This window comes from Gorilla gorilla, chromosome 7 (genome assembly GCF_029281585.2).
Source record: "Gorilla gorilla gorilla isolate KB3781 chromosome 7, NHGRI_mGorGor1-v2.1_pri, whole genome shotgun sequence".
NCBI lineage: Eukaryota > Metazoa > Chordata > Mammalia > Primates > Hominidae > Gorilla > Gorilla gorilla.
The window spans coordinates 140,876,375-140,889,096 of record NC_073231.2 but is presented as its reverse complement, the minus strand read 5'-3'; the positions used below and the strand labels follow the sequence as shown (position 1 = coordinate 140,889,096).

At 44.1% G+C, this 12,722-nt stretch overlaps 1 long non-coding RNA gene across 1 annotated transcript; it reads left to right on the top strand.

The window, feature by feature from the left end:
• The first annotated feature begins 4,875 nt into the window (after nt 1-4,875).
• Nucleotides 4,876-8,722, top strand: LOC129524317 (uncharacterized). Its single transcript, XR_008668093.2, has 3 exons — nt 4,876-4,934; nt 7,388-7,627; nt 8,349-8,722. It is a non-coding gene; the product is annotated as an uncharacterized lncRNA (long non-coding RNA).
• The last annotated feature ends 4,000 nt before the right edge of the window (nt 8,723-12,722 follow it).

Here is a 12,722-nt window from a genome sequence, read left to right as displayed (position 1 = left end):
GGAGGTCATTTTACAGAAAAAAAGCCAGGCTTTCTAAAGGGAAACATCCAAAAGTCCCATCCCGTTTAGAAATGAAAAGTTAAAGAAACCTGTTGTGTTGACATGGGATAGTCCCAGACGGTGTCTCCTGACAGGTAAGGATACCAAGGACCCCAAAAAAGGCAGTTACTCCAAGGATGAGAGGAGAATGGACTAGGCTAGTGTCCTAGGCAAAGCACAGAGAGGGGTAAATGAGAAATGTTTGGGACCAGAGTTTAGCTAAACATGGAAGCCACTCCAGATTCAGTCATCACTGCCAGGCTTGCAAACATTAGCCTGTGGTACACCCCAGTGACTCCCACAGAGATCTGTACCAGCCAGGCAGGCATAACAATAGATGGGCATTTCCATTGGCAGCACCCTCTGGCAGTGACAGAAACTGTTAGAGATTCATCTTCTCATCAGTCCAGCAAGTCCCACAACTAACTCCAGAGACCTCTAGAGAGAGCTATGTACTTTCTCAGAAGTTTGAGGGATCTCATAACAAATTTGTTTGCATAAATTAGGGTATGTATTTGCACCCCAGCTGGTGGCCTAAGCCAACCCCTTCCCACAAAGAATGGAGCCTGCACAAAGATTCAAAAGATTCAACCTGCCAGGGTGTGATGTGCATGACACATGAACACAGGGCAGATGCTCAATGGACATCTGTTGCTTTGCTTTGGAAACAAGGGGAAGAAACGAGGGCCTACACTCTGTTTTGGGGGATTTGGTTTTGGTTTTGGTGGTTTGTTTGTTTGTTTTTGCTGTTGTCATTGTTTTGAGGAGAGAAGATGAGATTGGTGAACCAAAGAATAAATAGTACAGTGAAATCTTTGGGCCTTGGAGGAAAAAAGACCCAGTGGCAAAATGATAATTTCCCTGCTGATATTTACCAAACTTTAGTCCTTTGCAAACAACTGTCCCAATTTTTGTCATACCTATATACTACACCATTTATACTATGATTTACTTAATATATTTTTAATTGACTTGCTTTCTATTTACATTTTTTAAAATAGACTTTGTTATTTAGAGAGGTTTTAGGTTCACAGTAAAATTGAGTAGAAGGTACAGAGATTTCCTATAGACTCCCTGCCCCAATACATGCATAGCCTCCTCTGTTATCTGTGTTTCCCACCAAAGTGGTACATTTGTTACAGTTGATGAATCTTCATTGGCATAACATTATAACCTAGAATCCATAATTTACAGTACAGTTCACTCTTGGTAGTGGTGGGCATTCTATGGGCTGGAACAAATGCATAATGCCATGCATCCACTCTGCCATTTCAGAAATCCACTGCCCTGAAAATCCCCTGTGCTCCACCCATTCATCCCCTCTTCCCCCTCAGCCCTGACAACCACTGATATTTTGCTGTCTCTGTAGTTTTACCTTTTCCAGAATGTATGTGGCTGGGATCATTTAGTAGGTAGCCTTTTCATATTGGCCTCTTTCACTCAATAATGTGTATGTAAGATTCCTCCACGTCTTCTCATGGCTTGGTAGCTCATTTCTTTTTAGCACTGAAAAATATTCCATTTTCTAGATGTGCCGTGATTTACCCATTTACCTACCAAAGGACATTTCAATTGCTTTCAAGTTTTGGCAATTATGAATAAAGCTGCTATAAACATCCATGTTCAGGTTTTGTGTGGACATGTTTTCAGCTCCTTTGGATAAATACCAAACAGCACAATTGCTAAATCATATATATGGTAAGAGTATGTTTAGTTTTATAAGAAATCACCACTCTGTCTTCCAAAATGGCTATACCATTTTGCATTCCACCAGCAACAAATGAGAGATCCTGGTTGCTCCACATCCTCCCCAGAACTTAGTGTGGTCAGTGTTCTGGATTTTTCCCAGTCTAATAGGTGTGTAGTGGGATCTCATTGTTGTTTTAATTTCCTTTTCCCTGATGACATATGGGCATCTTTTAACATGCTTATTTGAAAATAAAAAAATCTTTGGTGAGGTGTATGGACACCAAAGGTTTTGGCCCCTTTTTTCATTTGATTTTTTATGTTCTTATGGTTGAATTTTTTTTGAAACGGAGTCTTGCTCTGTCACCCAGGCTCACCTCCCGGGTTCATGCCATTCTCCTATCTCAGCCTCCCGAGTAGCTGGGACTACAGGCAGCCGCCACCACGCCCAGCTAATTTTTTGTATTTTTAATAGAGACGGAGTTTCACCATGTTAACCAGGATGGTCTTGATCTCCTGATCTCGTGATCCGCCTGCATCAGCCTCCCAAAGTGCTGGGATTACAGGTGTGAGCCACCGTGCCCAGCCCATATGGTTGAATTTTAAGAGTTCTTTGTATATTTTGGATAACAAATCTTTATCTGCTATTTGCTTTGCAGATGTTTTCTCATAGCCTGTGACTTATCTTTTTATTCTCTTGACAATGTATTTCACAGAGCAGACATTTTTAATTTTAATGAAGTCCATCTTATCAATTATTTTCATGGGTCATACCTTTGGTGTTGCATCTAAAAAGTTATCACCAAACCCAAGGTCATCTAGATTTTCTCCGATGTTATCTTCCAGGAGTTTTATAGTTTTGCTTTTTACATTTAGATCTATTATCCATCTTGAGTTAATTTTTCTGAAGAATGTAAGGTCTATGCCCATAATTATGTTTTACATGTATAACAGACGTCCAGTTGCTCCAGCACTGTTTGTTGAAAAGACTATCTTTTCACCATTGTATTGCTTTTGCTCCTTTGCCAAAGATCAGTGGACTTTATTTATGTGGATCTACTTCTGGGCTCTCTATTCTGTTCCACTGCTCTATTTGCCTACTTTCACCAACACCACATCAATTTTTTAATAAAAAGTTCTATATTATGGGTTTTATGTGGCAGTTATCATTTTTCTAATTGTATTAGTCCATTCTTGCACTGCTATAAAGAAATACCTGAGACTAGGTAATTTATAAAGAAAAGAGGTTTCATTGACTCATGAAATGAAATGAGTCAATTCTGCCTGGCTGGGGAGGCCTCAGGAAACTTAGAATCATGGTGGAAGGCAAAGCAAAAGCAAGCACCTCCTTCACAAGGTGGAAGGAGAGAGAGTGAGTGCCAGCAGGGGAAATGCCAGATACTTATAAAACCATCAGACCTCATGAGAACTTACTAATCATCACGAGAACAGCATGGGAGAAGCTGCCCCCATGATCCAATCACATCCCACCACATCCTTCCCACGGTGTGTGAGGATTATGGAGATTACAATGCAAGAGGACATTTGGGTGGGGACACAGCCAAATTATATCCCTAATATACATGAAATTGTAAATATCTATTAGTGTAGCACCTAAAATCATCATAAACACTGTCTTTGGCATGTGTCCCACACTGTGAAAAATACTAGTACGGCACAAAAAAAAAAAAAGGGCCGGGGAACTAGTTAGATAATGTGCTTACAGACAAGCTGTATGACATTATAAACTTGACCTGTCTGAAGCTTCATTTCCTCTCCATCATAGTGGGGTGTAATGGCCACCTATTGCCATTTCTCCCTGGCCCGTACTCTGTAAGTATTACTGTATGCCTCTCCCATCCTGCCACTCTCCCACTACGAGGGGTTTACAGCAGTCCTGGTTTTTGTTGCAATGCCTTTCCTCCCCAGCTGCAGATGATTAGACCCTTTCTGAATATTTGGAATTAGAACAAAGAGAAAGGCCATTTGAGTGTTTGAATTCATGACATGTAAACTCAGGACAGACATGATGCTACCATGTTTCTTTAGTGAGGTTTGGGGCAAGCTTATCTGGACAGAGAGAGAGTGAGAGAGAAACAGAAAGAAAGCTCTTCAGAGAGGAGCAGAGATAGGGACAGCAGGGAGCAAGACCACCCAGCTTTGTAGGCTGTGGTTCAAGCACCTCCCTGAAGTGTGCTGATTCTTGCTGTTAGGTTGCATGAAACACTCTTTTATCTATTTTTTTTTTTTTATGAAACAGAGTCTCACTCTGTCTCCCAGGCTAGAGACCAGTGGCACGATCTCAGCTCACTCCGCATCCTGGATTCAAGCAATTCTCCTGCGTCAGCCTCCTGAGTAGCTGGGACCACAGGCACACACTACCACGTCCCACTAATTTTTGCATTTTTAGTAGAGATGAAGTTTCACCATGTTGGCCAGGCTGGTCTCGAACTCCTGACTTCAGGTGATCCACCCACCTCGGCCTCCCGAAGTGCTGGGATTACTGGCATGAGCCACCACCACGCCCAGCCGAGACACTCTTTTATCTTAATAACAACCCCCACACACATTTTCTAGGGTTTAAATTAGGCTGGCCTTATTTCTACTACTTGCAGGCACAGGAGATAAAACTAATGCATGGGATTCATGACTTCCTGAACAGACCCTTTGAGGATTCTATGAGAAGAAACACTTGAAAAGGCTCAGAGTGGGCTCTCAGGAAGGGACCGTTATTATTACCTCTGTGGCATTCCATTACACGTCTTCATCCCCTGCGACCCCTTTCCGACTCCCGAGGATCACAGAGGAAATAGCTCTCTGAGGTGAGAGAAGATAGTAACAGGAGAACAGACTGTGGGTGAGAAAACTGGGACCCTTGTGAAGAGACAGAGAGGAAGTGTGACAAAGCCGGTGATGGAGAAGCTGCTAATGAACCTCACAGTATTATCAGCCAGGAGGTGCCAAACCTTCGTAACTGCATTTGTCCCCATTTCACTTTCTAGAGGAAGCACAAGGGAAAGTGAGAACATAGCCTTTACAGTCACGTGGAACCTAAGATGAATTTTGGTTCCAATGCCTATCAGCTTTGCCACGCCTACCACCTTGGTTTAGTCTGCTCTTTTAACAAACTGTCAAATTCCTACCCAGGTCCAAAGTCATGGTGAATATACATTGAAGAAAAAAATGTATCTCTAAGCAGCAGACACAAAGTAAGCATCCAGCAAAGGTTAATTTCCTTCCTTCCTTTCTCCCTTCCTCCCTTCCTTCCTTCCTTCCTTCCTTCCTTCCTTCCTTCCTTCATTCCTTCTTGTTGTGTGTTGCAGAAAACGTCTGGGGCTTGGGGTGATCACTTACAGGAGAGAGAGGTAACTTGCGGGCTTCCTCTGCCTTCTTGGCTTCACTGAGCAGCTTTCAGAATAGGGTGAGAAAGGTGGTAATGTTCTCGCTTCTCCACAGGGCCATCTGGCTTGCTCCTTCTGCTCTGACACTCTGCCCCTAGCTTCTGCATGGATAGTTCTTCTTATCTTTCATGCTGTAGCTCAAACTTAATTTCCTCTGTGACACTCCCCATTCTTGTTCATAGACTCTCTCATGATTTGTAATTACAGATTGATTTGTTTGCTTACTTGTTTAATTTGTGCTTCTTCTGCCTCCTGCACATCTGTGTGGACATTTCTCTGATTCCTTTCCCCTTCCAGCCCTCAGTGAAGCATTTTCTGCCCTGCTTCCTCATTTGCCCTGTTGGCCCCAATGACTGACTTGCTTCCTCCCACACCCTAACTGGGGCTGGGCAAAGGTCCCAGCATGCCTTGCAGTTGCATCTGTCCACTATAACAAACGTAGAAGAAGCACAGCGGTGGGGCCGGGGGGAAGCTGGATTTCTCCCCACCCTCTGACCACCTTCACTCTGGCATTCACCCTCTGGAGTCTCTTCTCAGCACACATTGTTCCATGGCCGTGCCAAGATCCTAGTCGCTGCAATGGGTTGCCCCAGAGTAGCCATCTGAGAGCAGAAGGACTTGTTTTAGCCTACCAAAGGGTCACGGGACCCTTCTCCTCTATTGCTCAGAACTCGCCAATCGTAGGTCAGCCCTTTGGAGGAGAGTGCCTCATGTGAATACTGTGGTCCAAAGAGGCTACCCAGGAAACCCATGACATCCCAGTCAGATGGGAATGAGGCACAGAGGCACAGTCCCTGACCCGGCTCGCTTCCCTTCTGTGGTCTTTCTTCTGTGCCATGTTGCCTGTCACTGAAGTTAGGCCTTGAAACAAAATGAAGACACCACGGGTGTGGGACACCATACTGGCCAGCATTAGCAACAGCCTAGGCAGTGAGATTTTAAGGATGCTTCATTGGGATTTTCCCAGAGGTAGGCCCTGAAAAAAGGATCTGAGGGCAACTAGTTTCTTTGGAAAGTGCAGGAAAAATGCACTGGTGGAAGGAAGTGATTTGGGAGGAAGACAAGACAGCCAATACACGGTGCATTATTAACAAAGTAAGTGACTCTAGTAGCTCTTGGGACGGGCATGGGATGGGGCCTTCATCCTTCCAGGAAATTCAGGGAAATTGTATGAATTACATGCTTGGAAGAATCCCACCTGAGGGGCAAGGGAGCTGGGGTATTTACAGGCAAGATTGATGCTGTTCCTCGGGAGCACTGATGCCCTGGCATTTTTGGCCTTTTAGGCAGAGGAGCTTTTTATGGTTCCTGAAACAAATATCTCTCAGGCATGAAGATGAGATCCTGGTGCTGGACGGTGGCAGGAGTGCATGGCTTAAGGGATATGATGAGGCACTGACAGGATCATCTACACTGGTCACCTCAAAATTAGAGGTGCTGCCCCTCAAAATATACATTGCCTGTTGCTGATGCCTGGTATTCCCCCATTAGAACTCAAACCCTTTGGCATCCAAACGATGGTAGTTGGTATTAGTGCAGTATCAGTTTACTGCTCATAAATCTCTCCCATGGGGCACTGCCGCCTGGGTTACTTGCAACTAACAAAAACCTGAGAGATATCACAATACCAGTGCATTGGTTTTCTATGCTGCTGTGACAAATTACCAAAAACTTGGTGACTTGAAATAAAACACATTATTATTCTTCAGTTCTGGAAGTCAAAAGTTCAGAATGTGTCTCAGTAGGCTAAAATCAAAATGTCAGCAGGGCTGTGTTCCTTCTGGAGGCTCCAAGGGAGAATGTGCTCCTGCTTTTTCCAGCTCCTAGAAGCTGCCTTCATTCCTTGGCTGAAGACCTCTTCCTCCTTCTCCAAGGCCAGCAGTGTAGCATCTTCAGATCTCTCTCGCTCTCTCTGTCTCTCTCCCTCTCTCTCTTTCTCTCTCTGATCTTTGTCTCTGTGATTACATCTCCTTCTCTAACCCTGACTTTCCTGCCTCCTTATGAAGACCCTATGATTAGTTATTCCTTGAGATCCATGGGGATTGGTCTTAGGACCCCCTCAGGTACTAAGATCCACAGATGCTCATGTCCCTTATATCAAATGGTGGAGCATTTGCATATAATCTATACACATCCTCCCATGTACTTTAAATTATCTCTAGGTTCTTTACAATACCTAACACAATTACACATTATGTAAATTGTTGTTACACTGTATTATTTTTATTTGTATTATTTTTTATTGTTGTATTTTTCCCCAGATATTTTCATCTGTGCTTGGTTGAATATGCAGGTGCAGAATCTGCAGATACAGAGGGCCAATGGTACATTGAGCTCACTCCAATCACCTGAGATAATCCTCCCGTCTCAAGATCCTTAACTTTATCACATCTGCAAAGAGTCCCTTTTGCCATGTAAGATCATATATTCACAGGTTCTGGCAATTATGATATGGACAACTTTGGGGGACCATTCTACTGCCTACCACATCCAATTTATAGGTAAGAAAAGAGAAACTGGTCGTAACCTCACAACTCATGTCTAGGCAGGTCTAGAACCCAAGTGTTTCCATTCTGCATCTACACTCTTATTACTGAGTGGCTGCTTCCTAGAGTTCACAGAACATATTTCTTACTGTAACCCTACAAACCATTGTAGGAGGAACAAACATGAACCACATCCAGTCATTTATTCATACTGCAGTGGGAAATGGCTTTGAATCCATCTTAAAGTATACTTTTCCTTTAGGCTCCTGTTGAGGGAAAATGGGCTGAAGGGAGCATGAAATAACTTCGTAAAGGAATACAAGGAAGTGCTATTGAACTGGGAACCTCTGAAGCCAGCTGAGGTTGGGGCACTTACCCACCTTTATCCATTTTTATCTGATTTTCTAAGAAGCATTTATTGAGCACTTAAAACACTGCAATCCCTGTATGGTGAGCCAGGCCCATGCCAGGGGATATGAGAAAAATTCAAGTTCAGAACATCTCAAGCTCAGACAGGAACTCTGTAAAGGTCTGTGTAACGAATTAATGAATTTACCAATTTTCTACTATAGTCTAAGAACTTTCTATACCAAGGCCCCAGTTTCCTAAGACTGAATGGCCACACACTCATTTCCAGAGAGCCTCTCCAGTTTCCCACAAGCAACTGAGTATGCACATTGCATAGCTCTGACTAGAAGCTAAAAGCATTTTTTATGTTTTGTTTTTTTTTTAACAGATCATTTTCTGCTGGTGCACAGATGTCTTTAGAAAGGAAAACTCAGGAAGATATTCTTAACTCCGAGACAAAAGTGACTGGTCCCCTCCCCCTTCCTCAATCATTTCCCCACTTACCCTTTCACTTGCTTTACTTCACCTGCAATTGGAGGAAAAACACTCTTCCTTGAAAACCATCCTGCCTCTAAAAATGTCAACCCCTCCTTTCCTTTTTCTCCCAGCTAGCTCCTTTTAGTCCAGTACCTGGGTATTGGGAGAAAGGAACTCTTCTGGATGATTTTAGGGAAACCCTGAGATGGGGGTAGATGAAGATAAACAGTGCCGCACCGGAAGCTGCATGTCCGTGAACACATAATCTCTGAGGTCTGAGGCAAAGCGGGGGAATTCAAAAGGTGTAGGAAGCAGTAAAGTTCAGACACTGACTGATTAAAAGTTTGTCATAACACTCGGCCAAATGTTAGCCCCAAGAGTAACTAGTAATAGGATCGCTGTTGTTGCTGTTGTTACCATTTTATTATTATTTTCCCGATGCGTATGGATTTCAAAATGTTTTCACCAAATATGTGCATTTTATCCATCATAACTACCTTATGCAGTTGGCTGTGTCCACATGGCTATTCCTATTTGTACTTACAAAGGGCCAGAAGCCCAGAGGGCTGAGAAACTTTTCGACCTCTCATGGACAGTGAGTGACCAGAGGGGACCTCTAGGCTCAAGGGTCTCCAGACTCCTTAACTGGGGCTCTTGCCACCATCCCACACCACACCTCTTTTTGTACAGAGCTCCCAGGAGAGGACACTGTGGAAGCTGGGATTCCTGATGAGTGATTCTTCACCAAGCCTTTCAACGGCTATGAGTGATCAATTAATTCCAGGTCTGTGCCAAGCCAGCTACCAACTGTCCTCTGGAATCGTGAGTTCTCAAGCATGGTGCACAAGTGACCACTTACAAGAGGCAAGGACCTTGCAGGCAGAGAAGTATCCAGTCCAATGCCCTCAAGGGAGGAACCATATGTGTTTCCCGGCAAAGCACAACAACAGTGTAAAATTGACAACATTCGACTCTATTGTTTAGAGTTGCAAAAGGAAGACTGTCATACTCTGTTTCTCCTCCTTTCTCTTTCTCTCTGTGTGTGTGTGTTCTTATATCTATCTCTCTCTTTTCTCTGACACACACACACATACACACACGAGAGAGAATCATTGAGCAATTTCTTTCAGATACTACTCACCTTTTAAAGTAGAGGTAGATGCCCACAGTCAACTGAGAGGACTAAGAAATGCAAGAAATGACATAATATTTTCCAGCATCCAATTACCAAAATTACCACTTGGATGGAGAGGGCTGAAGGGGGCAAGCCTCAGTCATGAGTAGGCAGGGAATCAATCAACTATTGTTGGCCGAATGCCTTCTGCATTCCAGGGCTTTTGTTACCACTTTCTCATTTATCCACAGAGCAGTCATAGAAGATAGACATCACCAGCCCCATTTTACAGCTAAGGAAACTGAGGCTCAAATAAGCTGAATTAATTCAAGGCTACATAGTTTTAAGACAGAGTAGCATTCAAAGTCATGCTGGTCTGATTCCCAGGTCTATGGTCTCCCCACTACAACCCTCATCAGATGTGGAAGAGGTAAGATAAACATTCACCCACCAACCTTCCCAAGGCCCAAAGGAAGAACTTAAGCCATCTTCTTCATTCCACAAATAAGTATGGAACATTCTTTCTGTGCTCAAGCCACAAAGGATATGTTCTTTAAGATCAAATTAATGGAGGAAAAAAACAGGTCTGTAAAGAGATCTAGCAAGTAATGCTGGCTGCCCAAAGGGCGAGGTTGGAAGGGGTCTGTTGGGCACAGTGGAGAGGCTCATCACAGGAGGGTTGATACATTGTATCTTAAAGGAGGGACAGAAATGTGTCCAATGGTCAAGGAGAGATATTGCACATTGGAGGGGACACAACTTGAGTAAAGTCAGGGTGGCAGAGGAATATGGCAAGTTCTGGAAGCTGCATGTGGATTGGTATTGAGGGAGAGTGATGTGTGATAAAGATAATTGAATTCATCATTGTAGGTAACCACAGCAAACCTTTCATCCCAGGAGGTCAATCCAAACAGGTTCTCAAATTAGCATCACAATCTCCACTTAATAGCCATGCAGATTTGGGAGGGAGGCCACACCCAGACATTTTGATTCCATAGTTCTTGGCTGGAGTCTGAGAATCTGAATTTCTGATCACCTCCCAGGTGATGATGACATTGCTGTTCCACTGACTGACCTTCCAGAACTGGCCCCAGCCTCCCTGCTCATCCTGACCCTTGCCAATAATAGGTCCAGGGATAAGCATATGACCTAATTCTGACCACTGAGAAATGAGTGGGCCTGTTGGGAGGGTATCTGGGAGAATTTTCTTCCTTCATAGGGAACAGCCACAAGGAATGACATTCTTTTCTTCCTCTAAATAATCTGTTGTTGGGATATGACACGTGAAACTTCCGCAAACCACTATACTCCTAATGTGAACATGATGCCAGCAACCTGGAACAGCAGGCACAGAGATGGTGAATACCTGGGTCTTTGAAGGAATCTCTGACATGATTTGAATGTTTTCTTCAAATCTTATGTTGAATGTTGACCTCCAATGTTGGAGGTGAGTCTAGTGGGAGGTGTTTGGGTCATGGGGGTGGTTCCTCATGAAAGCTTGGTACTGCCCTCATTGTAACCTATGAGTTCACGTGCAATCTGGTTGTTTAAAAGAGACTGGCACCTCCCCCTCTGCTTCTGCCTCTCTCACCATGTGACATGCCTGTTCATCCTTCACCTTCTGCCACGATTGTAAGCTTCCTGAGGCCCTCACCAGTAGATGTTGGCACCTCACTTCCTGTACAAGCTGCAGAACCATGAGCCCAAAGAAACCTCTTTTATTTATAAATTAGGCAGTTTCAGGTATTCCTTTATAGCAGCGCAGATGGACTAATACAGTCATCAAGTCACTAAATCATCCGAAAGAGCCTACCTTAATGGGAGAGGATTCTTTCTGACTAGTCAGGAAGGAGAGAGGATAGCATTTCAAACATGAATGGAGACACAGAGTTAGTCTGGTGGGCCCCTGGGAGAGAGAAGAGGCAGGCTTGCTTTCCTGGAGCAGAAAAGTGGGAAAAACAAGGTGACTAGCAAGGAAGCTGGCTGATCACAGAGCTCCCTCAAAGCCTTCTTGAGAAGAAGGTTCTGACAAGCAAAGAAGTAGATGCCATCCAAGGTTCTGGATTGGGCAAAGGGCATGGCAAAATGACTGTCAAGGATGGTTACTTGCCAGAATTGTTGTATCCTGTGGGGGAAAGGTAGAGAAAGAACGGATATAATAATGATTATTGTAATATTTGCAAGCCTCTTTGGGTGTCAGGCAACATGCTGCAAGTTCCAACTTAGTATCACCCACCTGGTGATGGGCAGTGTGACCCAGGGGAGATAGGAAGGATAATCTGTGCCATGAACGGTGGCTGAGCTGTGTCAGAAGAAGAAGGAGGCACAGAAGGCATATCATGACAGGCCATGACCCCATGAGGGGTCAGTTCCACTGTGGTGGGAGGAAGCATGAGAAAAGGAAAAGGGTAGCCACTTGAGTAGCTGGGATTAGTAGAATCAGTAGGTAAGTAGAAAAGAGTAACTTGCCCTGAGTCTTGAAAGATAGGTAGGGGTTAGTCTGGTAAAACAGAGTAAGAAATTGAGAGGCCACTCCTGGCAGAGGGCACTGCCTAAGAAAAGGCTTGGAGGTAGGAATAACCTGATGTCTTGAACCACCAGAAGCTCGAGATGGGGTGAGGGTGGGAGTAGTAGACAGACAGGGAGGCCAGGTGAGTCCTGCCATCAAGTATGTGCTTTCTCCCCTGGACTGGGAGAGCCACCAGACGGCATTAAGGCTAGATGTGAAAGGACTCCATGTGTGTCTTAGAAAGATTGTGCAGGCAGAGCGTGGAGGGCAGAATGAGGGCGTGGAAGTGGAGTGTGAGGAAGGCATTTGAAATCACGAAAACTTCAGAAAAGAAATTGGCACTGCGTGGCCTCCGGGCTTCATGTCATCTGGTTGCTTCTCTATAGATGTTCCTGGGTGGATTATAAATGCTTGAGGAGCAGGAAGTGGGCCTGCTTATTCATGGTTATATGCCTAACACTTATTAAGTGCTCCATAAATATTTTGTGTATTAATGAAGAGACAACCATCCCAGAAGATGTCTCATTCACTCATCAAACTTTTATTGAGTTCCTACTGCATGTTAGTCCCTATGCCTGGTGCCAGAGCACAGAGTTGGCCCTGAGAAAAGATTCTTAATCTTTTTGTTCCATCAACCTCTTTGGCAATCTATGAAATTCTAC